The 24,136-nt window shown below is 41.9% G+C and overlaps 1 protein-coding gene across 6 annotated transcripts in view; it reads left to right on the forward strand.

Moving 5' to 3' along the window:
- LOC133554303 (uncharacterized) overlaps window positions 1-24,136 on the forward strand; it is a 117,072-nt gene that overhangs the window by 87,286 nt on the left and 5,650 nt on the right. For 3 of the 6 annotated variants that reach the window (XM_061902873.1, XM_061902874.1, XM_061902871.1), the window contains 2 exons: window positions 2,680-2,955; window positions 14,677-14,799. The gene's annotated coding sequence lies outside the window, so the exon portion shown is untranslated. Of the gene's footprint in view, window positions 1-17; window positions 2,144-2,679; window positions 2,956-12,608; window positions 14,800-16,750; window positions 16,849-24,136 lie in introns of those variants that run through there. The other 3 variants (XM_061902872.1, XR_009807090.1, XM_061902875.1) reach the window with 3 other exon arrangements.

Below are 24,136 nucleotides of genomic sequence, written 5' to 3' on the forward strand. Positions count from 1 at the left end.
CCCCCATACCATCACAGATGCTGGCTTTTCAACTTGGCGCCTATAACAATCCGGAAGGTTCTTTTCCTCTTTGTTCCGGAGGACACGATGTCCACAGTTTCCAAAAACAATTTGAATTGTGGACTCGTCAGACCACAGAACACTTTAACGCTGTACATCAGTCCATCGTTGATGATCTCGGGCCCAGTGAAGCCGGCGATGTTTCTGGGTGTTGTTGATAAATGGCATTGACTTTGCATAGTAGAGTTTTAACTTGCACTTACAGATGTAGCGACCACCTGTAGTTACTGACAGTGTTTTTTTTAAGTGTTCCTGAGCCCATGTGGTGATATCATTTACACACTGTTGTGGTTTTTTGATGCAGTGCCGCCTGAGGGATCGTCGGTCACGGGCTTAGCCGCTTACGTGCAGTGATTTCTCCAGATTCTCTGAACCTTTTGATGATATGACGCGCCGTTTATGGCGGAATTGTTAGGACCTGATCAAGGAGGTGACCCCAGGATGCAGAGACGTGAGGCAAGGTAGACTTACAAAAAGGGAAACATTTAATAAGTTCAAAAAGTGTAACAAAAGGCGATTGGGCTGAAGTGCACACCATGAATAAACCAACAAAAACAGGTTCCTCAGTGGTCGGCAGGGGAAAAGGCCAGGGCACACTGGGCACAGCAAAAAGTCCAACACAGAATCCTCTTTACCTCAGGGAGGCTAGGAAGCAAACACAAAGGAGTGAGGGATTACGGGACTAAGGAGAGACAACGTACCAGGACTGAAGTGAAGCAGGGGCATGCACGTGGAAGCTTCAGGAGACAATAACCGGCAAGACCCAGCTGTCAGTGACGAGCTTAAATACTCCTAGGACAGAAATTGGTTGCAGGTGTGCCTCGGGAAGGCAGGGAAATGATAAAACATAACAGGAATCCCTAAATTCCTTGCTACAGCCTGTTGAGAAATGTTCTTCTTAAACTATTCAACTCACGCATTTGTTGACAAAGTGGTGACCCTCGCCCCATCCTTGTTTGCGAATGACTGAGCATTTCACGGAAGCTGCTTTTATACCCAATCATGGAACCGACCTGTTCCCAATTGGCCCGTTCACCCGTGGGATATTCCAAATAAGAGTTACTTTCTCTGTCTTTTTTGCCACTTGTGCCAACTTTTTTGAAGCGTCTTGCAGGCCAAAAAAATCCAAATTAGCTCATCCATCCATCTATTTTCTACCGCTTATTCCCTTTGGGGTCGCGGTGGGGCGCAGGTGCCTATCTCAGCTACAATCGGGCGGAAGGCGGGGTACACCCTGGACAAGTCGCCACCTCATCGCAGACAACATTCACACTCACATTCACACGCTAGGGCACTTTTTTTTTTTAGTGTTGCCAATCAACCGATCCCCAGGTGCACGTCTTTGGAAGTGGGAGAAAAATAAAAATAATAAAAAAGCCTTGCCTGTATCGGAAGTAGCAGACGATGTCCGCGTGACGTCACGGGCAGCTAGAGCGATTCGGACCGAGAAAACGACGATTTCCCTATTAATTTGAGCGAGGATGAAAGATTCGTGGATGAGGAAAGTGAGAGTGAAGGACTAGAAAAAAAAAAGAAAAAAAAAAGAAAAAAAAAAGACAGGGCAGTGGGAGCGATTCAGATGTAATTAGACACATTTACTAGGATAATTCTGGAAAATCCCTTATCTGCTTATTGTGTTACTGTTTCTTTTACTTTGTATTCATAGCTGTATGTAGAAGTGTCTGGTTGTACCTGCTGCTTTAATGTCTTTAATGTCCTCTGTGTTCTTTGATGTTTGATGTTTTCCTCTTACATGATGTGTACTATGGCTACGAGTTGTTTTTTTCCCTTGGCCTCAGTCTGCACCCCCTCTCCAGGGCCCAGGCTAAGACCGATTTATTTTATTTTATTTTAATCTTCTATTATTTTTGTTATTTTTTTTAATTTGTTTACCTGTATCTCATCTTTTTTGTAAGGGGCGCTGGAAGCCGGCAGACCCGTCGGCGATCCTGTTCTGTCTCCCTGTAATGTTTGTCTGATCTTGAATGGGATTCTGCTGAAAATTTGAATTTTCCTGACGGAATAAATAAAGTACTATCTAATCTATCTAATCTAATCTACTAGTGTTTTAGTGAGATTATATGGTGGTACCTGAAAGTCGGAGGGGTGTGGCCACGCCAGTGTCTCCGAGGGAAGTCACGTTTCTCGACGAGGCTGATATATGTATTTTTTTCCCACCGCGGTGTAAGCATCCGACGGTCGGTGGCGGCCAGTGGGAGGAGGCAAGAGAGTCCACAAGAAAAAAAAAAAACGGCTGTGTTTGTGTTGCTCAAGGCGACCGCAATACACCGCTTCCCACCTACATCTTTCTTCTTTGACGTCTCCATTATTAACTGAACAAATTGCAAAAGATTCAGCAACACAGATGTCCAGAATACCGTAGAATTATGTGATTAAAGCAGACCACTTTTAGCTGTGATCGGTGCTGGATCAAAATGTCCGCTATATAAACTATCAGACTGCGTGGTCGGCAGTAGTGGGTTTCAGTAGGCCTTTAAACTGGCCTTCAATTGGATGACTTTTACATCTGTGAATGGTATGGACAGACTTCTGAAGGTACCAACCTGCTAAAATCAGTCACATGTATACCAATTTGAGTCCTTTTTTCTTTTGGTACAGGCTTTTGATAATGGGACTGTCCAAGGGGCTTTTACCACACAAGTCCTCAACGTCTTTGTGGTCAGCCTGAGATGATCTCCCCAATCAAGCTGGACAATCCATGGAAGGAGCACAGGTCCTTTATGGTATCACTGAATTGGCACATGTTTGTACCGGACGGGATTTTGGAAATGAGGTACCCTAAAAACTGAACCGCACCTCTGGAGTGTTTGAGAAGATCTTCGTTCACCTGAACAATGTCAAGCAAAAGATCTGCACCGAGTCCATGGTCTCAAGGTCAGTTACACGCCGACAATCCATATCGACTTGGCCGGTTTGTTGTAAATTCGCTATTATCTACGCTACTACTTCTAGTACGAGCTAATAAAATGCAGCTTAACAAAGTGTATTGTTCAATCCACAAACCCCCAAAACCAGTGAAGTTGGGTTGTGTGCGTGTATGCCCAATTGTCTTGGGGTTGGGAGGTCAAAAGCGTCCATCATTGAGGTGTCCCCGGGGGTATTTTTCAGAACAGCCTGGTCCTGTTTCCGCAGCGTCAAGGCCATTCGAGGGAGTCAAATCGTAAATTTGTGTCAGGCTTGCCACTGACAGTTTTTTAGTGTGTTTAGTATTTCCTGTCCTTAGTTCCTGTCAGCACTCTTATTTTGGTTCAGCTTCCTGTTTGTCTCCCTGTGTGCTGTTTTCCCACACCTGGCGTCCATCAGCCCACTCCTATTTTACCTGCTTTGTTCCTCCAGTCAGTGCTGGATTATTGTCGTTGCTACCTGTCGTATCATATCTTGTCTATGCAGCATTGTGGTAAGCTATATCCGATAGTGGTTTGTAGCTTATTGTCTTTTGTTCCCTGACTCCAAGTTTGTTTTCTTGTTACAAGTATGACTTCTGTTTTCCTGCCAGATACCTGTTAGCTTCCACGCTAGGCCTTTTTGTTTGTTATCCGCCCACGTGCGCGCTTTTTTTTTTGTACCCTTTATTGGTTTTTGTCTCAGTATTTTAAATTAAATCATGTTTTCCTGCAAAATGCCTCCCTCCTCCTCTGCATCTTGGGGTTCGTCAACAACAAACTCTGACGATTCGTTTTCCACGAGCAGACAAAACAATGACTTGTCTGTTCTATTCGTAAATGCTGGGTGCTCTCAAATTCAATTCAATTTTCCTTTTTTAGCAAGCTTATCCATGATGTGATCCATCTTGCGATTCAGCTCAGAAATCGCCGCAGTCTGTGTTCCCACAGCCGTGCTCAAACCATCCATTGCGACGAACAGCCTTTGGGCTCCTTAAGTGGCTGCCATCATCTTACGGATTTAACGATACCCCGGAGCTATGCCCAGCCCAATCAACAAGTGCCCTGCGATCACGGTTCCAAATAGGTAGATGTCTTCCAGGTCCTCGATGGAAAGGACTGTGAGGCACATGATTCTCCATTTGTCTCAGGAATTTCTCATGTACCCCGCAGCAATGCCTCTTAGTTTAAATATTTTGTCAATTGCGTCGAGAGTCCAGCTGATCATAACCACGTCTGATGTTTAGATTTGAGGACAGCGCAAAGAAAGAGGCTTCAAAAAAGTTCAGAAAAGACAAAAACAAAGAGAGAAAGGTGGGAGAAGAGGGAGCGGAAAAAAATGCGACCGCCCCTCACCAGAGGCAAAAAGCTGATACAAGTCAAAAAAGACAGAGAAAGTTGAGGAATGCTCATCAAACACTTATATGGAACGTTCCAAAGGGGAACAGGCTTATTGGGAACAGGTGGGTACCATGATTGGGTATAAAAGCAGCTTCCATGAAATGCTCAGTCATTCACAAACAAGGATGGGGCGAGGGTCACCACTTTGTCAACAAATGCGTGAGCAAATTGTCCAACAGTTTAAGAACAACATTTCTCAACCAGCTATTGCAAGGAATTTAGGGATTCCACCATCAATGGTCCGTAATATCATCAAAATGTTCAGATAATCAGGCAAAAGCCGAAAAACAACATTGAATGCCCGTGACCTTCGATCCCTCAGGCGGTACTGCATTAAAAAGCGCCATCAGTGTGTGAAGGATATCACCACATGTTGGTCGCTACATCTGTAAGTGCAAGTTAAAACTCTACTATGCAAAGTGAAAGCCATTTATTCACAACACCCTGTCATGACGAGGGGGGGTCGCAGCTTACCCCGGGATTTAGACAGACCAGGCGCGCAGGTAGGAAAATGATTGAATCTTCAAAACTCAAATACGCACCAAAAACAGAAAAATAGCAGAAGGATCATGTCATGTCTTGGTGACCATGTTTAGTTTGGATATGTTCTGTTTGATTTATGGATTTTGTCAGTTCCTGTTTTTTCACCCATAACAACCCATTCGTTTTCACTTGTCCTCATGTCACGCACCTGATTCATTTGAACTCACGCACCTGTTGTTAATCACGTCACCCCTATTTAAGCCTGTAGTTGCCAGGCAGTCAGCCCTGTGACATCACATTCATGCTCTGCACTCTTGACACTCTGAGTACTCTGTCCAGGTCACAGTTCATGCTGCTCTTTTCTTGCCACGTAAGTTTTTTTGTTTATTCAAGCCACAGTTTAGTGAGTTTTTTTAGTTCATGTTTTCATGTCCATAGTTTACGTTATAGTAATAGTTTTTGTTTTCTTAGCCAAGTTTTGTATCCCCGCTATGAGCGCCTTTTGTTTTCACTTTTTGATTGATGGATCAAAAGATGTCATTACCTTCATGTCGTGTCCGGTTCAGTCAGTAGTGGTAGTAACAGTAGTAGTAATTGTTGTAGTAGGAGCAGTAGTTGTGGTAGTAGAAGTAGTTTTAGTGGTAGTAGTGGTAGTGGTAGTAGTTGTAGTAGCAGTAGAAGTGGTGGTAATAGTCGTAGTAGTAGTAATAGGGGTGGTAGTAGTAGTAGTAGTAGTAGTAATAGTAGTAGTCGTCGTAGTAGTGGTAACAGTAGTGGTATTAACTGTAGAAGTAATCATAGTAGTAGTAGTAGAATTTGTTGCAGAATCTTAGGAGTAGCAGTAGTAGTAGAAGTAGTAATAGTAGTAGTGGTAGTTGTAGTGGTGGTAGTAGTAATAGTGGTAATGGTGGTAGTAGTAGTAGTAGTCATCGTAGTAGTAATAGTAGTAGCCGTCGTAGTAGTGGTAACAGTAGTGGTATTAACTGTAGTAGTAATCATAGTAGTAGTAGTATTATTTGTTGCAGAATCTCAGGAGTAGCAGTAGTAGTAGCAGTAGTAATAGTAGTAGTGGTAGTAGTAGTGGTGGTAGTAGTAATAGTGGTAATGATGGTAGTAGTAGTAGTAGTAGTCGTAGTAGTAGTCGTAGTAGTAATAGTAGTAGAGGTAACAGTAGTGGTATTAACTGTAGTGGTAATCATAGTAGTAGTAGTAGAAGTATTTGTTGCAGAATCTCAGGAGTAGCAGTAGTAGTAGTAGTAGTAATAGTAGTAGTGGTAGTAGTAGTGGTGGTAGTAGTAATAGTGGTAATGGTGGTAGTAGTAGTAGTAGTAGTCGTAGTAGTAATAGCAGTAGTCGTCGTAGTAGTGGTAACAGTAGTGGTATTAACTGTAGTAGTAATCATAGTAGTAGTAGTAATAGTATTTGTTGCAGAATCTTAGTAGTAGCAGTAGCAGTAGTAGTAGCAGTAATAATAGTAGTAGTGGTAGTAGTAGTAGTAGTAGTAATACTAGTAGTTGTAGTAATGGTGGTAGTTGTAGTCTTAGTAGTAGTTGTAGTAGTGGTGGTAGTTGTAGTCGTAGTAGTAGTGGTATTAATAGTAGCAGTAGTAGTAGTGGTAGTAGTAGTAGTAGTAGTAGTGGTAGTATTAGTTGTAGTAGTCATAGTATTTGTTGCAGTACTGTAGTAGTAAAATGTTGTTTAGTTGAGTTGTTGAAGCCCTTTGAAGTACTTGTAAGGAAGGGTTATAAAATACATGTTGAATAATGAATTGATTGATAAAGTAGTACATTTTATTTATGGGCGGTATAGCTCGGTTGGTAGAGTGGCCGTGCCAGCAACTTGAGGGTTGCAGGTTCGATTCCCGCTTCCGCCATCCTAGTCACTGCCATTGTGTCCTTGGGCAAGACACTTTACCCACCTGCTCCCAGTGCCACCCACACTGGTTTAAATGTAACTTAGATATTGGGTTTCACTATGTAAAGCGCTTTGAGTCACCAGAGAAAAGCGCTATATAAATATAATTCACTTCACTTCACTTATTTGTGTGGTGCGATGAAATAAGTTTGATATATGTTCCTATGGACTATAACCATGCTGTTAATAAGTTAGTTAACTATGCATTGTTAGTCAGTTAGTTGGGGAGTTAGTTTGACAGTTGGTTAGTTAATTCGTCCAACAGCTAGTTAGTTTGTCAGTTTGTTAGTAAGTTGGTCAGTTAATAAATGTGTTAGTCAGTTAGTGTGTTGGTTAGTTAGTTTCTAGGGCAGTTAGTTGGTCAGTTTGTTAGTCAGTTTATTTGTTAGTAAGTTGTTTAGTTAGTTAGTCAGTTTGTTATTCATTTAGTTAGTTTGTTAGTTAGGCATTTAGTTGGTCAGTTATTTTGCTAATTAGGCAGTTAGCTGTTTAGGTAGCTTGTCAGTTTGCTCGTTGGACAGCTAGTTAGTCCGTTTTTAGTCAGGTAGTCGGTTATTTTGTTGGTTAGTTGGTTATTTTGTTGGTTAGTTTGTTAGTTAGTTAGTTAGTTAGTTAATTGGTTAGGCAGTCAGTTGGTCGGTTATTTTGCTAATTAGGCAGTTAGTTGTTTAGGTAGCTTGTCAGTTTGATCGTTGGACAGCTAGTTAGTCCGTTTTTAGTCAGGTAGTCGGTTATTTTGTTGGTTAGTTGGTTATTTTGTTGGTTAGTTAGTTAGTTAGTTAATTGGTTAGGCAGTCAGTTGGTCGGTTATTTTGCTAATTAGGCAGTTAGTTGTTTAGGTAGCTTGTCAGTTTGCTCGTTGGACAGCTAGTTAGTCCGTTTTTAGTCAGGTAGTCTGTTAGTTTGTTGGTTGCTTGGTTAGTTAGTTATTCAGTTAGATAGTTTGTTAGTTAGGCAGTTAGTTGGTCAGTTATTTTGCTAATTAGGCAGTTAGTTGTTTAGGTAGCTTGTCAGTTTGCTCGTTGGGCAGCTAGTTAGTCCGTTTTTTGTCAGGTAGTCGCTTAGATTGCTGGTTAGTTAGTTAGTCAGTTTGTTATTCAGTTAGATAGTTTGTTAGTTAGGCAGTTAGTTGGTCAGTTATTTTGCTAATTAGGCAGTTAGCTGTTTAGGTAGCTTGTCAGTTTGCTCGTTGGACAGCTAGTTAGTCCGTTATTAGTCAGGTAGGCGGTTAGTTGGTTAGTTAGTTAGTTAGTTGGTTAGTTAGTTAGTTAGTTATTCAGTTAGTTAGTTAGGCAGTCAGTTGGTCAGTTATTTTGCTAATTAAGCAGTTAGTTGTTTAGGTAGCTTGTCAGTTTGCTCGTTGGACAGCTAGTTAGTCCGTTTTTAGTCAGGTAGTCGGTTAGTTTGTTGGTTGGTTGGTTAGTTAGTTATTCAGTTAGATAGTTTGTTAGTTAGGCAGTTAGTTGGTCAGTTATTTTGCTAATTAGGCAGTTAGTTGTTTAGGTAGCTTGTCAGTTTGCTCGCTGGGCAGCTAGTTAGTCCGTTTTTAGTCAGGTAGTCGCTTAGTTTTTTGGTTATTTAGTTAGTCAGTTTGTTATTCAGTTAGATAGTTAGTTAGTTAGGCAGTTAGTTGGTCAGTTATTTTGCTAATTAGGCAGTTAGCTGTTTAGGTAGCCTGTCAGTTTGCACGTTGGACGGATAGTTAGTCCGTTTTTAGTCAGGTAGTCGGTTAGTTTGTTGGTCAGTTAGTTAGTCAGTTTGTTATTCAGTTTGTTAGTTTGTTAGTTAGGCAGTTAGTTGGTCAGTTATTTTGCTAATTAGGCAGTTAGTTCTTTAGGTAGCTTGTCAGTTTGCTTGTTGGACAGCTAGTTAGTCCGTTTTTAGTCGGGTAGTTGGTTAGTTTGTTGGTTAGTTAGTTAGTCAGTTTTTTATTCAGTTTGTTAGTTAGGCAGTTAGTTAGTCAGTTATTTTGATAATTAGGCAGTTAGTTGTTTAGGTAGCGTGTCAGTTTGCTCGTTGGACAGCTAGTTAGTCCGTTTTTAGGCAGGTAGTCGGTTAGTTTTTTGGATAGTTAGTTAGTCAGTTTGTTATTCAGTTTGTTAGTTTGTTAGTTAGGCAGTTAGTTGGTCAGTTATTTTGCTAATTAGGCAGTTAGTTCTTTAGGTAGCTTGTCAGTTCTCTTGTTGGACAGCTAGTTAGTTTGTTTTTAGTCAGGTAGTCGGTTAGTTTGTTGGTCAGTTAGTTAGTCAGTTTGTTATTCAGTTTGTCAGTAAGGCAGTTAGTTGGTCAGTTATTTTGCTAATTAGGCAGTTAGTTGTTTAGGTAGCTTGTCAGTTTGCTCGTTGGACAGCTAGTTAGTCCGTTTTTAGTCAGGTAGTCGGTTATTTTGTTAGTTAGTTTGTTAGTTAGTTAGTTAGTTAGTTAGTTATTCAGTTAGTTATTCAGTTAGTTAGTTTGTTAGTTAGGCAGTTAGTTGTTCAGTTATTTTGCTAATTAGGCAGTTAGTTGTTTAGGTAGCTTGTCAGTTTGCTCGTTGGACAGCTAGTTAGTCCGTTTTTAGTCAGGTAGTCGGTTAGTTTGTTGGTTAGTTAGTTAGTCAGTTTGTTATTCAGTTTGTTAGTTAGGCAGTTAGTTGGTCAGTTATTTTGCTAATTAGGCAGGTAGTTGTTTAGGTAGCTTGTTAGTTTGCTCGTTGGACAGCTAGTTAGTCCGTTTTTAGTCAGGTAGTCGGTTAGTTTGTTGGTTAGTTAGTTAGTCAGTTTTTTATTCAGTTTGTTAGTTAGGCAGTTAGTTAGTCAGTTATTTTGATAATTAGGCAGTTAGTTGTTTAGGTAGCTTGTCAGTTTGGTAGTTGGACAGCTAGTTAGTCCGTTTCTAGTCATGTAGTCCGTTAGTTTGTTGGTTATTTAGTTAGTTAGTTAGTTAGTTATTCAGTTAGTTAGTTTGTTAGTTAGTTAGTTAGGCAGTTAGTTGGTCAGTTATTTTGCTAATTAGGCAGTTAGTTGTTTAAGTAGCTTGTCAGTTTGCTCGTTGGACAGCTAGTTAGTCAGTTTTAGTCAGGTAGTCGGTTAGCTTGTTGGTTGGTTGGTTGGTTAGTTAGTTAGTTAGTTAGTTAGTTATTCAGTTAGTTAGTTAGCCAATTAGGTGTTCAGTTATTTTGCTAATTAGGCAGTTAGTTGTTTAGGTAGCTTGTCAGTTTGCTCATTGGACAGCTAGTTAGTCCGTTTTTAGTCAGGTAGTCGCTTAGTTTGTTGGTTAGTTAGTTAGTCAGTTTGTTATTCAGTTTGTTAGTTAGGCAGTTAGTTGGTCAGTTATTTTGCTAATTAGGCAGTTAGTTGTTTAGGTAGCTTGTCAGTTTGCTCGTTGGACAGCTAGTTAGTCCATTTTTAGTCAGGTAGTCGGTTAGTTAGTTAGTTAGTTAGTTAGTTAGTTAGTTAGTTAGTTAGTTTTTCAGTTAGTTAGTTTTTTAGTAAGGCAGTTAGTTGGTCAGTTATTTTGCTGATTAGGCAGTTAGTTGTTTAGGTAGCTTGTCAGTTTGCTCGTTGGACAGCTAGTTAGTCCGTTTTTAGTCGGGTAGTCGGTTAGTTTGTTGGTTAGTTAGTTAGTCCGTCAGTTAGTTAGTTAGTTAGTTGGTTATTCAGTTAGTTAGTTTGTTAGTTAGTTAACTGAGTTGGTCAGTTATTTTGCTAATTAGGCACTTAGTTTTTTAGGTAGCTTGTCAGTTTGCTCGTTGGACAACTAGTTAGTCCGTTTTTAGTCAGGTAGTCAGTTTGTTGGTTAGTTAGTTAGTCACTAAGTTAGTTAGGGTGTTAGTTAGTTGGTCAGTAAGTTATTTATTTATTTATTTATTTATTTAGTTAGTTGGTTGGTTGGTTGGTTGGTTGGTTGGTTGGTTGGTTGGTTGGTTGGTTAGGTAGGCAGGTAAGTAGGTAGGTAGGTAGTTGTCTGTCAGTTATTGTGTTAGTTTGGCAGTTAGTTGGTTGGTAGTTAGTCAGTTTGCTCATTAGACAGCTAGTCGGTCAGTTAGTTAGTCAGTTTTTAGTCAGATAGTCAGTTAATTTGTTGGTTATTTTGGTAGTTAGATAGTTACTTAGGTAGTTAGTTCGTCACACTGTTAGTTAGTTTGTCAGTAAAGTTAGTTAGTTAGTTAGTTAGTTAGTTAGTTAGTTAGTGACAGTTTGGTGCCGTTTACCAAGTGCCATTTGTCAAGCTGAGAGTTGCGTGAATCGTGTGTGTCCATATCTTCATTTGTGTGTCTAAAAAAAATAATCTGTGTCTGTATTGTGATCTGTGTGTGTGTGTGTGTGTGTGTGTGTGTGTGTGTGTGTGTGTGTGTGTGTGTGTGTGTGTGTGTGTGTGTGTGTGTGTGTGTGAGAGAGAGAGAACCGGGAGCCTGTCTTCTGCATTTGACCCATCCCACTGTTCACCCCCCTTGGAGGCGAGGGGAGCAGTGAGCAGCAGTGTGCGCCGTGCTCCGGAATCCTTTTGGTGATGTAACCCCCAATTCCAACCCTTGATGCTGAATGCCAAGCAGGGAGGAAACGGTCGCATTTTTTGTAGTCTTTGGTATGACTCAGCCAGGGTTTGAACTCACATCCTCCCAGTCTCAGGGTGGACATTCTAACAACAAAGCCAACTGTGCTGTTTAAAAAAAAGCTGGCACAAGTGGCAAAAAAGACAGAGAAAGTTTAGGAACGTTCATCAAACACTTATTTGGAACATCCCACCGGTGAAAAGGCTAATTGGGAACAGGTGGGTGCCATGATTGGGTATAATAGCAGCTTCCATGAAATGCTAAGTAATTCACAAACAAGGACGGGGCGAGGGTCACCACTTTGTCAACAAATGCCTGAGCAAATTGTTTAAGAACATTTGTCAACGAGCTATTGCAAGAAATTTAGGGATTTCACCATCTACGGTCCGTAATATCATCAAAAGGTTCAGAGAATCTGGAGAAATCACTGCACCTAAGCGATGATATTGTGGAAGGAGGTTTTTGGCTCAAAATCTCACGATACATGGCCCCATTCATTCTTTCCTTAACACGGATCCATGGTCCTGTCCCCTTAGCAGAAAAACAGCCCCAAAGCATGATGTTTCCACCTCCATGCTTCACAGTAGGTATGGTGTTCTTGGGATGCAACTCAGTATTTTTCTTCCTCCAAACACGACGAGTTGAGTTTATACCAAAAAGTTCTCTTTTAGTTTCATCTGACCACATGACATTCTCCCAATCCTCTGCTGTATCATCCATGTATCCATTTTGGTATAAACTCAACTCGTCGTGTTTGGAGGAAGAAGAATATTGAGTTGCATCCCAAGAACACCACACCTACTGTGACGCATGGGGGTGGAAACATCATGCTTTGGGGCTGTTTTTCTGCTAAGGGGACAGGACGATTGATCCGTGTTAAGGAAAGAATGAATGGGGCCATGTATCGTGAGATTTTGAGCCAAAACCTCCTTCCATCAGTGAGAGCTTTGAATGTTCGACCAAATACTTATTTTCCACCATCATTTACAAATTAATTATTTAAAATTCCTGGATTTTTTTTTCACATTCTGTCTCTCACAGTTGAAGTGTACCCATGATGAAAACTACAGACCTCTGTCATTATTTTAAGTAGGAGAACTTGCACAATCGGTGGCTGACTAAATACTTGTTTTGCCCCACTGTAAGTTCCCGCCCCGATCCTTGGTCCACAGGTCCCTTTATAAGCCTCCACGTCATCAGTCACAGGTGTGTCAGGCGTGGACTGCGGCCGGCTGCGTGTCTGGAGTGCGCAGTCAGCGCGGGTCCTCCGTTTGGACCCGCAGCGGAGTGAGACGCAGAATGCGCATGTGCCACAACAGTTGTTGCCATTTGTGCCAGCTTTTTTGAAACATGTTGCAGGCAGCGAAATCCAAATGAGCTAAAATATTGGAACGTTAAATATCTTGTCTTTTGCAGTCAATTCAATTGAATATTAAAGCTGCAAGCAGCGTTGGTCGGGTCCGCCTTTGGCTGCTGCCCCCGAGACCCACGGCCGGATAAGCGTTAGAAGACGCCTTGGAGCCACTATTTTGAGAATCTAATGCATTGTGAAAGTAATGCAGTTGTTGTATTGAAGTGAAAATATCAAACTTCCTGTTGATTTTTGCTAAAGTATGTTAATTATTAAAATGTAGGTCTAAGTGAGACCTACATAGTGTTTTTTGTTTCATGTCTCTCTGACATTCCTACCGGAAGTTACAAGCAGTTTTGTCTGTGTTTTCTTCCTAGGAACAGTTTGTCCGTGTTGTACTCCTAGGGGGGCGGTAGAGCGCAATTTTGAGTTTTGAGGTTAGGTTTTTTCATCAGATCGCAATTTTTGCCAGTCCTGATGTGTGTGTCAAGTTTGGTGAGTTTAGAAGCATTTTAAGGGGGTCAAATAACAGCTCAAAGAGGCAAAAATGACATTTTTTAGGAGATTTAGCACAGGGGTTCTTTGAAGGCGTGTAAAATCAAAACCTGAGAACTTATCAAAACTCTGTTCTATACTTTTAATCAGAAGGGTTCCAATCTCTCTCCTGTGCGAGTTTGAAGCCAAAACAACAAACGCACTGAGAGGAGATAATTTTTGAAGAAAGGTGACCGGTTTTTACAAAACTTTTGTTTTGAAGGGGGGATTGCAAACTTCCTGTTGATTTTTGTTGGGGGTTGTCAATCTATGAAATGTAGGTCTAAGCGAGACCTACATAGATGTTTTTGTTTCATGTCTCTCCGACATTCTTACCGGAAGTTACAAGCAATTTTGTCTGTGTTTTCTTCCTAGGAGCAGTTTTTTCAGTGTTTTATTCAAAAATAGCGCTATAGCGCAATTTTGAGTTTTGGGTTTTTTTTTTTTTTTCATTAAATCGCAATATTCGCCAGTCCTTATGTGCGCGCCAAGTTTGGTGACTTTTGAAGCATTTTAAAGGGGTCAAATTACAGCGCAAAGAGGTAAAAATAGCATTTTTTGCGAAAACATTTTTTTGAAGGGGTTTTTGCCAACTTCCTGTAGATTTTTGCTGAAAGTAGTGAGTTTATGAAAATTGGGTCTAAGTCAGACCTACATAGGAGTTTTTGTTGCATTTCGCTATGACATTCCTAACAGAAGTTACATGCAGTTTTGTCTGTAATTTTTTCCTAGGGGGCGTTAGAGCGCAATTTTCATTTTGGGGGATTGGTTGCTTAATATGTTGGGAAGGTTTGCTATACCGACGTGTGTGTCAAATTTGGTGAGTTTTGAAGCATGTTAAGGGGGTCAAATTACAGCGCGTAGGTGCGGAATAAGAATGAAACACAGCAGTTTCAATAGGGTCCTTGGCCCATGGCAAAGGACTCCACAGGAGTCCTTTGCCATGGGCCTGCGGACCCTAATAAGTGGAAATGGATTTGCAAATCATTGTATTCTGGTTTTTATTTACCATTTACACAACGTGACGACTTCACTGGTTTTGGGGTTTTTTTGTAGTTCACAAGACAATAATACTTCCGTATCAGTTCACCTAAGTTCGCGGGGACGTGCACCAGCTCCCCAGCTGTGACCCTGCAGGATGAGAGTTTGAGTCTGTGTGTGTGTGTGCGTATAAGAGTGTGTGTGTGTGTGTGTGTGTGTGTGTGTGTGTGTGTGTGTGTGTGTGTGTGTGTGTGTGTGTGTGTGTGTGTGTGTCCCTCACAGTGATTCAAGCGAGTGGGTGGCAGCAGCAACTGGTCTGCCTGTGTGGCTGTGCAGAGCAGACATGCTTCTCACTGCTAGATATTACTCATTTCCTCAGCCCTTTGCACACACACACACACACGCAAACACACACACACACACACACACGCACACACACTCTTGACACACTCACTTACGTACACGACAGACGAATAGCAGGCTTTCAGTTGGGTTTTCTATTCTTTCACACACAGATATAACAGTCTGGCGCTGACCGAGTAGCGCAGTACGGAGCCGAGGAGACCGTAGACCCGTCTGGGACAGGACGAGGTGGTCCGGGGGACAGGACACGGGACGTCTGCCGAGCCATCGCTAAGGTCAGTCCCTCGTCAGCTCCGTTATCCGGGTCAAAATCTGACGACGCCTGCACGCTCAGCGCGTGCATCGGCAAAGTTTGTACGTCGGAGTCGGTGGTGTGCTCTTGTGACGGACAGCTCTTTGGAGAAACGCGTGTGCAGAGAAGGCAGGATGAAACAAAAAAACGCCATTGTCAAGTCGTTTTAGTGAGACGGAGTTCTTCGAGGGGGATGTTTGGGAGCAAAAGCGAATGTGATGTGTTGCAAGTACTGGGTGTTCTTCGTTCTGGACGCACTCGGTGCAGTGTAGGAGTCGTCTCCAACTCCTCCACACGCACAGCATCTTCTTTGTTGGCTCCTTCGCTTTGGCAGCTTTGTTTGGGAAAGCGGCGGGGTTATGAAAAGGACAAGAGTACGCCTATCCAAACAAAAATAGGGCGGATTAATAATGCATTCATCGTGGAAATCATAAGACTTGTGAGGAGTTGAACATTTAAAGACTTCTTGTTTTGGGGCAATGTTTCTATTTGTTTTTATCTTCTACTGCAGTTATTTTTCTCTCTTTGCGGTTGAAATTGTAAACTATTTTGTAACTTCATCACTCTGAAGTTGAATTTTTGACTTTCCATTATTTTAATTGTTATTATTTTATGTGTTCTTGTTTTTTTACATTTCTTCACTCTTCTCAAAAGCATGTCTGGCTCATAAAAAAAATGGTCCACAGATGAAAATAGGTGTTGTGCTGTTTGGAACACCTTAGTGTAGCTTCTGTACAAAATCAACTAAATTAGTTAGTTTGTTGCTGTGGTGGAATCCGGGTCAAGGATTCCATGCTTTTGTTTTTAGGTTTATTTTGGTGCTAAATAGGAGGTGGCATTTTAATGCTGTGTACCTGGTCATTGAGCGACACCTCAGAAGTTGTAGTCAAAGCAGTACACGTCCTAATAAAAACATATTTTTTAACGTATGAAACACAAATTTCAAATGAAAATGTTCCGTTTGAATAGTTGTACTCCGCTGGGAAAACAATATTTTAGCATTTGTCTTGGCAATGATCAGTGTAGGCTACAAACATGCAGTAAATTCAATAAACAGTACACAACAATAGGTAAACTACATAAACAAAATACAAACATGCAGTAAATAATTAACTTAGAATTCCATGGTAGTTGGGAAATGGCATGTTCACCACTGTGGTACATCACCTTTTCTTTTAAAAACACTCAATAAACGTTTGGGAACTGAGGAAACTAATTGTTGAAGCTTTGAAAGTGGAATTCTTTCCCATTCTTGTTTTATGTAGAGCTTCAGTCGTTCAACAGTCCGGGGTCTCTGCTGTCGTGTTTTACGCTTCATAATGCGCCACACATTTTCCATGGGAGACAGGTCTGGACTGCAGGCGGGCCGGGAAAGTACCCGCACTTTTTTACTACGAAACCACGTTGTTGTAACACGTGGCTTGGCATTGTCTTGCTGAAATAAGCAGGGGCGTCCATGATAACGTTGCTTGGATGACAACATATGTTGCTCCAAAACCTGTATGGACCTTTCAGCATTAATGGTGCCTTCACAGATGTGTAAGTTACCCATGCCTTGGACACTAATACACCCCCATACCATCACAGATGCTGGCTCTTGAACTTTGCGCCTATAACAATCCGGATGGTTATTTTCCTCTTTGTTCCTGAGGACACCACGTCCACAGTTTCCAAATATAATTTGAAATGTGGACTCGTCAGACCACAGAACACATTTCAACTTTGTATCAGTCTATCTTAGATGAACTCGGGCCCAGCCAAGCCAGCGGCGTTCCTGGGTGTTGTTGATAAATGGGTTTTGCTTTGCATAGTAGAGGTTTAACTTGCACTTACAGATGTAGCAACCAACTGTAGTTACTGACAGTGGTTTTATGAAGTGTTCCTGAGCCCATGTGGCGATAACCTTTACACACTGATGTCTGTTTTTGATGCAGCACCACCTGAGGGATCAAAGATCCGTACAATCGTCGCTTACGTGCAGTGATTTCTCCAGATTCTCTGAACCTTTTGATGATTTAACGGACCGTGGATGGTAAAATCTCTAAATTCCTTGCAATAGCTCGTTGAGAAATGTTGTTCTAAAACTGTTCGATAATTTGCTTACAAATTGGTGACCCTCACCCCATCCTTGTTTGTGAATTACTTAGCATTTTTATGGAAGTTGCTTTTATACCCAATCATGGCACCCACTTGTTCCCAATTATTTACTTCTAACACAATTTCCCAACTCATATGAAAACGGGGTTTGTACACAATTGCAGTAAATTCAACAGAAAGTACAGAAGAACCAGTAAACTACATAAACAAAGTACATAAAAGCAGTAAATTCAACAAATAGTACAAACCCAATTTCCATATGAGTTGGGAAATTGTGTTAGATGTAAATATAAACGGAATACAATGATTTGCAAATCCTTTTCAACCCATATTCAGTTGAATGCATTACAAAGACAACATATTTGATGTTCAAACTCATAAACCTAACTTTTTTTGCAAATAATAATTAACTTAGAATTTCATGGCTGCAACACATGCCAAAGTAGTTGGGAAAGGGCATGTTCACCACTGTGTTACATCACCTTTTCTTTTAACAACACTCAATAAATGTTTGGGAACTGAGTAAACTAATTGTTGAAGCTTTGAAAGTGGAATTCTTTCCCATTCTTGTTTTATGTAGCGCTTCAGTCGCTCAACAGTCCGGGGTCTTGTTGTCGTGTTTTACGCTTCATAATGCGCCACACATTTTCAATGGGAGACAGGTCTGGACTGCAGGCGGGCCAGGAAAGTACCCGCACTCTTTTTTAACGAAGGCACGCTGTTGTAACACGTGCTGAATGTGGCTTGGCATTGTCTTGCTGAAATAAGCAGGGGCGTCCATGAAAAAGACAGCGCTTGGATGGCAGCATATGTTGTACCGAAACCTGTATGTACCTTTCAGTATTAATAGTGCCTTCACAGATGTGTAAGTTGCCCATGCCTTGGGCACTAATGGACCCCCATACCATCACAGATGCTGGCTTCTGATAACAGCCAGGATAGTTCGCTTCCCCTATGTTGAATATTTCCAAAAACAATTTGAATTGTGGACTCGTCAGACCACAGAACACTTTTCCACTTTGCATCAGTCCATCTTCGATGATCTCGGGCCCAGAGAAGCCGGCAGCGTTTCTGGATGTTGTTGATAAATGGCTTTCGCTTTGCATAGTAGAGCTTTAACTCGCACTTACAGATGTAGCGACGAACTGTATTTAGTGACGGTGGTTTTCTGAAGTATTACTGAGCCCATGTGGTGATATCCTCTAAAGATTGATGTCGGTTTTTGATACAGTGCCATCTTAGGGATCGAAGGTCACGGTCATTCAATGTTGGTTTCCGGCCATGCCGCTTACGTGGAGTGATTTCTCCAGATTCTCTGAACCTTTTGAGGATATTATGGACCGTAGATGTTGAAATCCCTAAATTTCTTGCAATTGCACTTTGAGAAACGTTGTTCTTAAACTGTTTGACTATTTGCTCACGCAGTTGTGGACAAAGGGGTGTACCTCGCCCCATCCTTTCTTGTGAAAGACTGAGCATTTTTTGGGAAGCTGTTTTTATACTCAATCATGGCACCCACCTGTTCCCAATTAGCCTGTACACCTGTTGGGTGTTCCAAAATCAGTGTTTGATGAGCATTCCTCAACTTTGGTAGTAATAGAACATTTTGGCAAACCTACGGGTAAATTCTACGAATTTCATGGCTGGCTTCCAGCGGGGACACTCCGTGGTAACGTACGACCGCCAGACGATTTTGGATGTGGATAGATCGGGCCGTATTGGACCGAAAGATGCGTATATGTTGGACCTCCTCGCTAGCATCGGAATTCTACGCCGGCTACATCCAGCGGCCTGTGAAGCAGCGGAGCCTAGTACCAGAGGGGACCGTAGAAAGATAGATAGATAGATAGATAGATAGATAGATAGATAGATAGATAGATAGATAGATAGATAGATAGATAGATACTGTAGATCTTTATTGTCATTGCACAAGTACATCAAAACTTTGTTTTCAGCACAAACCCGTTCAAGACTAGACAAAAACAAACAGTGTACAGGGTTACAGAACAAGAACCCTGATGGGTCGCCATAAGGCGCTCCGTAAAAGATGGGAAAAATGTAAACGCTGGGGAAGGATGAGTAAAAAAATACAATCCAGACTGGGCTTCTAAGGGGGCCCAGTCTGGAGTGGGAAAAAACCTCCATAACAAAGCACATATATATATTACAACATACATCTCGAGATATCTAGCAACAGAGGGAAAGGAGTTCGGGGTCCTGATGGTAGGCCGCAGCTCCCAGGCGCTGAACATCCATTCATCACCCCTATGGGATTTGCGTCGAGGGCGTTTTTTGTGTATGTGTGGCGTATATTTTTGTGGATGTGTGTGTGTGTGTGTGTGTGTAAGCCCGTAGTGTGTCTCTGTTCCGCGGCCTTGAAGTATTGTGCAGTCGCTAGCCCAAAGTCAACAACAACAGGTGTGTGTCCATGAGAGACAAGAAGGGAGTTTGTTGTGTCTTCGCTACACTGTCCTTCGGGAGAGTCTCGACGCCAAAGAAACAATCCAAGTTAGAATGTTTAGTATGCGGGTGAATATAAAATGAGCTTTTCCACTCTAAATTGTCTATGACTGTTCCTCAAAAACTGCGGGGTAGACAGTCCGATGTGATCCACAGTTCTTCCCGCATCCTCCAATCATTTGTGGCAGTTTTGGGGTACTTTGAAGACTGCCCACAACTTCCAATTTGTCGACAAACCAGAGTGACGTAAGCGGTGTGATCGGAAGCAGATACGAAGATGCTGAGCGGGGCTAACAACAAAGCTAAAGGCTAATCCTCACATGTCTGCTCCCTGGAGAACAAACTGGACTACCTGAAGCTTGATCTATATGCAAGACGCGAGATGAGAGACTGCTGCGCCATATTTCTCACAGAAACGTGGTTGAAACCATCCGTTCCGGGCGAGGCAGTTAGCATAATTCGGTCGGACAGGACCAGAACTCTCGCTGGTAAATCCCGAGGACGTGGTGTTTGTATACACATCAATAACAACTAATGCAACAACGGGAAGATAGTCTCATGTCACTGCTCTCCCGATGTAGAAATATGAACTATAAAAAGCAGGAATTTAGTGCTATGATCTTCACAGCAGTGTACATTCCCCCGAGTGCTAACACCAAAGAAGCTTTGAATGCTCTGAACTGCTCCATCAATGTACTGCAATCTACACATCCAGAGGGAGTTTTCATCATTGCAGGGGACTTTAACCAAGCTAACATGAAAACTGTGTTCCCTCATTTCCATCAATATGTGAATTTTGCAACCAGGGGTGGAATCACATTGGACATGGTGTTCAGCAATATTAAACACGCGTTTAAAGCTGCACCCCGCCCCCACCTCGGTTCCTCAGATCATCTATCTGTGATGTTAATTCCTGCATACAAGCCCTTGCTGATCAGGAAGCAAACTACAGTCAAGCAGGTGAGGACCTGGCCAGAGGGAGCAATGGAAGCATTACAAGACTGCTTCGAAACCACAGACTGGGACATGTTCAAGGCCAATGAGAAACCCTGGAAGAACAGTGAGGTACGTGCAATGCTGAAGGCTCGGAACAAGGCTTTCAAGTCTGGCGACATGGTGGCATTAAAAACAGCCAGAGCTAACCTGAACCGAGCTATTAAGGTTGCAAAGGGTTTTCACAGACAGAAAGTGCAGGACTTCTTCGAGAACCCCACGAACACTAGACTAATGTGGCAGGTCATACAGGTCATCACGGACTATAAAGCCGCCCCCCGTCCCTTTGACAACAGTATCAGCTTCCTAAATGGCCTAAACAACTACTTTGCGAGGTTCGAGGCACTTAACACCACTCCGGCCGAGAAAATCCATCCCTCGCCCTGATGAGCAGCCGCTCAACCTGGACACAGCGGATGTCCTGAAAACCCTGAGGAGAGTGAACCCCTGGAAAGCACCGGGACCTGATGACATTCCGGGCAAGGTGCTTAAGGGATGTACAGACCAGCTGGCGGGGGTTCTCACAGACATCTTCAACATCTCAGGGTTCAGAAAAATCTGCAAAGGCTCCTCCCACCCCCACCAAGGACTGTTTTCACTGCTGGACTCTTGGAATAGGTTCCACAGCCTCCAAAGCAGAACCTCCAGGTTCTGTAACAGCTTCTTCCCTCAGGCCGTAAGTCTCTTAAACGCATCATAACTATCCCCTCAATTCCCCCCAAAATGGATAAACTCGCTGGAAGAAAAAGACAATATAACATACATCCATAAACCTGGATGCATATGCAAAAGTGCAATATATTTATCTGTACAGTAATCTATTTATTTATATCTGCACCTTATTGCTTTTTTTTATGCTACCATGAGCTAATGCAACTAAATATATATATATATTTCTCGGGGTACTCTCGGGGCCTGCTTGTACGGCGGGGGTCGAAGCCCCAGGCTACAACATCCGGGCTGCGTGTCTGGAGCTTCTGGGTCTCATCGTCCATCCCTTCCAGGTGCCTGTCTTGGTTTGGGCCTGCTGGGTCTAGTCCCCACGTCTATTGTGGCAGCTTGGTGCACTGCAAGGTATTCCGCAGTGCTACAAGTCTGCCAGCAGCTGGGGTAGTGACTTTGTGTGTCAGCGTGTCTGTGATCTTCTTTTAATACATATATATATATGTGTATATATATATATATATATATATATATATATATATATATTGAACTTTTAAATCGTTATTTTTTTTAATATTTTATTATTATTATATACAGACTGTAAATATACATTCACTGTACAATCATACGTATACATATACAAGTACATATACATACAGTACACACACTCATGCATATAATCACGTTTCATCAAACATATATTAACGTTGTTGGCCCACGGGAACAACTTGGGACTATAACAATCTACAAGGCAGCTTCAATGAAATGCTCAGTCATTCAGAAACAAGGATCGAGCGAGGGTCACCACTTTGTCAACAAATGGGTTGACAAATTGTCCAACAGTTTAAGAACATTCGTGAAGGAGCTATAACAATAAATTTGGGGATTCCCGTAATATTATCAAAAGGTTCAGAGAATCTGGAGAAATGGCCGAAAGGCAACATTGACTGCCCAGGACCTTCGATCCCTCAGGCGGTACTGCATCAAAAACCGTCATCAGCGTCTAAAGGATATCACCACATTGGCTCAGGAACACTTCAGGAAACCACTGTCAGTAACTATAGTTCATCGCTACATCTGTAGGTGCAATTTAAAACTTTACTATGCAAAGCGAAATTTATTTATATATATATATAGATGGATAGTACTTTATTGATTCCTTCAGGAGAGTTCCTTCAGGAAAATTAAAATTCCAGCAGCAGTGTACAGAGTTGAGATCAATTTAAATACAAGTAAAAAGTAAATAATGGGGGTTTAAATGGAAACAAAATATAGAAATATTACAATAAGAATAGAAAATAAAAAGCAACAATGGGAATAAAAATGTAACAGTAAAATAAGAATATAACAAGACAAAGTAGGCAGTAGTGACCATGTTATGAAAAACGGATTGCACTGTTATTGTTTTGCATCCCCTGTCATCCTAGTACCCCCACGCCCCCCACCCCAGAGAGGAGTTGTACAGTCTAATGGCGTGTGGGACAAAGGAGTTTTTGAGTCTATTAGTCCTGCACTTGGGATGAAGCAGTCTAGCACTGAACAGGCTCCCCCTGGCTACTGATAACGCTATGCAGAGGGTGACTGGCATCATCCAGGATGCTCACTAATTTGTCAACAGTCCTCTTCTCTGCCACCGTCACCAGTGAGTCCAGTTTCATTCCGAACGTAGAACCAGCCCGCCTGATCAGTTTCTCAAGTCTGGAGCTGTCCTTCTTAGATGTACTGCCCCCCCAGCACACTACCATGTAGAACAGAACACTGGCAACCACAGACTGGTAGTACATCCACAGGAGTTTTTTACAAATGTTTTTATAATGCTTAATTAATTAATTAATGATTTATCAACAACACCCAGAAACGCTGTCGGCCTCGCTGAGCCCAAAATCATCTAAGATGCACTGAATCAAAGTGGAAAAGTGTTCTCTGGTCGGATGAGTCCACATTTCAAATTGTTTTTGGAAACTGTGGACGTTGTGTCCTCCGGAAGAAAGAGGTAAAGACCCATCCGGATTGTAATAGGCGCAGAGTTCAAAAGCCAGCATCTGTGATGGTATGGGGGTGTATTAGTTGCCAAGGCATGGGTAACTTACACATCTGTTAAGGCACCAATAATGCTGAAAGGTACATACAGATTTTGGAGCAACAGATGTTGCCATCCAAGCAACGTTATCATGGACGCCCCTGCTTATTTCAGCAAGACAATGCCAAGCCACGTGTTACAACGTGGCTTCATGGTAAAAGAGTGCGGGTACTAGACTGGCCTACCTCCTATTGAAAATGTGTGGCTCATTATATTAACGGAGACTCCGGACTGTTGAACAACTTAAGCTGTACATCAAGCAAAAATGGGACATAATTCCACCTGAAAAGCTTAAAAAATATGAATGTCAGTTCCCAAAAGTTTACTCAGTGTTTTTTAAAGGAAAGGCCATGTAACACAGTGGTAAAAATGCCCCTGTGACAATTTTTTTGCATTGTGTTGCTGCCATTAAATTTTAAGTTAATGACTATTTGCAAAACAAAACAAAAAAAGACGTCGTTCAGTTGGAACATCAAAAATCTTGCCTTGGCAGTCTATTCAAATGAATATAAATTGAAAAGGAATTGCAAATCATTGTATTCTGTTTTTATTTACGAATTACACAACGTGCCAACTTCACTGGTTTTGGGTTTGTATTACAGTAGTGATCTGCTGGTATACAGTAGCAGAAAAAAAAGGTACGTCATTGTTATTTTGCAGTACAAATAAACGATTCAATCACATAGTCTTTGACTTCTTAATCTAAAACTTGTCAACCACAGGGCCACACGTTAGCTTAAGGCCCACCTGGTCTTGGTCATGTCTTGGCCTGATCATTCATTTGTTTACAACACGAAGTCCTCGACATCTGAGACTCGGAATCTTCACCCACAGCCAACCGCTAACTTTTCAGCTTTCCACTCAGATGCACAAACAGCTTGCTCGCCTCCAAACACGTATTCTGTTTTTGGCGCTCGTAACTTGATGAGCAACCGTCTGTGGAGTATCCCTATCTCACCTCTCACAAGATGCAGTTGCCATAGTGACAGTGTGGCGGACCGCGGGAGTAAGTAGGTTGTTGACGGGT

This window comes from Nerophis ophidion, linkage group LG06 (assembly GCF_033978795.1).
Source record: "Nerophis ophidion isolate RoL-2023_Sa linkage group LG06, RoL_Noph_v1.0, whole genome shotgun sequence".
Classification (NCBI taxonomy): Eukaryota; Metazoa; Chordata; class Actinopteri; order Syngnathiformes; family Syngnathidae; genus Nerophis; species Nerophis ophidion.